Genomic DNA, 3590 nt, shown 5'->3' with positions numbered 1-3590 from the left:
GATCCCTTTGAAATTAAGTTTTGTGAAGGCTTAAAGATGAGGACCTAATTTCATTTTTACTTGTACCTACCCTATTTGATCTACATTATGCTAGAAGGTATTATCTTTTGTTCAACGTGTATTGCCAGCTTCTTTGTCAAGAAATTACATAACTGAGGTATGTGGTATTATGTGTAGGTCTTCAATTTTATTGCACTGATCAACATGGATGATTTTATTCTAATACCATGCTGTTTTTGTTACTAGAACTCTGTAGTATAACTTGAAATCTGAGGTGAACAGTCCATCGATGTCTCATCTATTGCTCATGATTGCTTTCCTTGTTCTTGGTCTTTTGTATTTCCATACAAAATTTAAGATGTTTTTTCATTTCTGTGAAGAATTTTGTTGGAATTTTGATGGTGATTGCATTAATCCTATGAATTAATGAGCACAGCAGTTCTTTCTCTTCTCTTATATTCTTCAATTTCCCTTTTCAATGTCTTAAAGTTTTCATTGATGTCATAATTAGGGTTTCTAAACTGTGAAGAGATGCCATGAGAATAGCAACTCTTATGATGGAAAACATTTCATTGTGGTGTCTCACTTATAATTCAGTTTCATGACAACATTCAGGCAGACATGGTGCTGGAGAAACAGTTGAGAGCCTTATGTCGGGGAAGTAACAGAAATTGGGTGGTATCTTGAGCACATATGAGCACTCAAAGAGAACTCAAACCAGCCTTCATAGTGATTGACACATTTCCTCCAACAAGGCCATACCTTCCAAAAATGCCACTCCCTTTGGGGGGATTTTTCTTTCAAATATTCAGATATCACCCTCTGTCCCCAAAAGGTTTGTAGTCATTTCATAATGCAAAAATGCATTCAGTCCAACCTCAAAACACCCATAGTCTTTAACAGTTTAAGCTTATTTAAAAGTGTAAAGTTAAAGTCTCTTCTGAGATTTATGCAATCTCTATGCTATAATCCCCTAGAAAATAAAAATAAAAAAGCAGATCACACACTTCCAACATATGTACAGGATATACATTGCCATAAAACAAATGGAAGGGAGCATAGTGAGGAATTACTGAACCAAAGCAAGACTAAAGACCAGCTGAGTAAACTCCAAACACTATATCTCCAACTCTCAAAACGTTTGTCAAATCTTCAACTTCTTTCAGCTTTGTTGACTGCAACACACTTCTTTCTCTTGAGCTGTTTCCACTCCCTGTTAGCAGCTGTCCTTAGCAGGTATCCTACAACTCTGGAATTTCCAACATCTTGAGGTCTCCAAGGCAATCCAGGCATCAGTTTCACAACTTCATGCAATATGCTCTCTACAACTCCATTCAGTGACACCCCTGACAGATGCCTCATACGCTTTTTTTAGTAGTGAAGGCAAATTCCATAGCCTCTTTCTTCTGTCATTAAGTCCAGACTAGTGTGGCCAAAGCTGCCAAGTTGTGCTGCCTATTCAGCCTGGAACATGGTCCTTCAATCAACTGCATCTTCACCAACTTTTTGTTTTCCATGATTCCCTCACTGCCTAAGATTGGCCATCCTGAAACTGGATCTGTAGACCAGGCTGGCCTTTACCTCAAAGATCTTTCAATTACATCTTCACCAACTTTCTGCTTTAAATAGTTAGCTAAGATTGGCTATTCTGAAACTTGTTCGTAGGTCAGATTGACATCAAACTCAGAGTTCCACCAGCCTTCGCCTTTGGAGTTTTTGGATTAAAGGTGTGCACCACCACACCAGGTCCAAAGCTTTTCATTTCCCTTTCACAGGTTGGGAATTTACCAGGGTGGGATCTTGCCCTGAGGTTAACACTCCCTTTATTCCATTTCTTAATCTGTTTATCTCCTTGAGCACAGGATTCAGCTCCATTCCACTTCCTAGTGTTTTATTGTTACTATGTATGTATGTATGTATGTATTTATTTATTTATTTATTTATTGTTTTACATGTCGATCCCTGTTCCCACTCCCTCCCTCTCTCCCTCCCTCCCTTCTTCTTATCCTCTCTGCCCCCTCACATGCACCCTGACCTCCCCTCCCCTCCCCCCACCCCAATTCAACATGTAGGGCAATGCCATCCAGATGGGGTCATGTAAATCTGTCAAGTCATTCGAAATAGGGACTAGGACTTCTCTCCTGTCTCTAGGTTAAGGCAGTATCACTCCATGGGGCATGTGTCCACAAGGTCCTTTTGTGCAACAAGAATACATCCCGGTTCCACTGTCTGAGGCCCCTTAGATTCCTCAGTCCTTCTGGCCGAGACCCATATTCAGGGGGTCCTGAATCAGTCCCATGCTGGATTCCAAGCTATCAGTCTGGGGGCCCTTTAGCTCTTCTTTGTTCAGGTCATCTGTCTCTATGTGTTTCGGCAACCTGGTCTTGTCCTCTCCCTCTGCATCTGGATTCTAGTTCGACTCAGTGTTTAGGTATGGGTGTTTGCTTCTGTTTCCAACAGGTACTAGATGATGGGCTCCATGATGGTGGATAAGTTAGTTGTTAATCTCACTATCCGGGAAGGGCATTTATGGTAGCCTTTCCATGGTTGCTCAAATTGTTACTTGGTGGCAGTCTTGTAGGTCTCTAGACCTTTCTTTAGGTATAGTTTCTCTTCAAACCAATAATGGCTCCCTTTTTTATGCCCCCCCTCTCATTCTCTTTCTCTCCTGTCTTCTATTCCTACCCTGACTCAATCTTCCTAGTTGCACATGCTTTCCTCTCCTCCCCTTCTCTTTCTCCTACTTCTCTCTCCATTCACTGCCCCCCCCACTTCCTATGTGATCTGGGGGACTTGTCCCTTCCTCCTTTTGTGAGGGACTTTATATGAATCTCTTAGAATACACCTTGTATCCTAGTTCCTCTGGTGGTGTGAATTATAGGCTGGTGATCCTTTGCTCTAGGTCTAAAATCCATATATGAGCAAGTACATACCATGTTCCTCTTTTTGTGACAGGGTTACCTCATTCAAGATGGTTTCTTCAAGTGCCATCCACTTGCCTGCGAATTTCAAGATTCCATTACTTTTTTTCTGCAGAGTAGTATTCCATTGTGTAGATGTGCCACATCTTCTTTATCCATTCCTCAGTTGAGAGGCATTTAGGTTGCTTCCAGGTTCTTTCTATTACAAATAATGCTGCTATAGATATAGTTGAGCACATGTCTTTGTTGCATGGATGTGGATCTTTTGGCTATATGCCTAAGAGGGGGTTTGCCGGGTCCTGTGCTAAACTAATTCCTATTTTCCTGAGGAACTGCTATACTGATCTCCAAAATGGCTGTAGACCAATGGAATCGAATTGAAAATCCTGATATTAAACCACACACCTATGAACACCTGATTTTCGACAAAACAGCTAAAGTAATACAATGGGGTGGGGAAAGCATCTTCAACAAATGGTGCTAGCATAATTGGATGAGGGTGTGTAGAAGACTGCAGATAGACTCATGTCTGTCCCCATACACAAAACTCAAGTCCAAATAGATCAAAGACTTCAAAATCAATCCAGCCACACTGAACCTCTTGGAAGAGAAAGTAGGAGGTACCCTTGAACAAATTGGTATAGGAGACCGCTTCCTGAACATAACTCC

This window comes from Phodopus roborovskii, unplaced genomic scaffold (assembly GCF_943737965.1).
Source record: "Phodopus roborovskii unplaced genomic scaffold, PHOROB, whole genome shotgun sequence".
Classification (NCBI taxonomy): Eukaryota; Metazoa; Chordata; class Mammalia; order Rodentia; family Cricetidae; genus Phodopus; species Phodopus roborovskii.
This window is presented reverse-complemented; position numbering follows the sequence as displayed.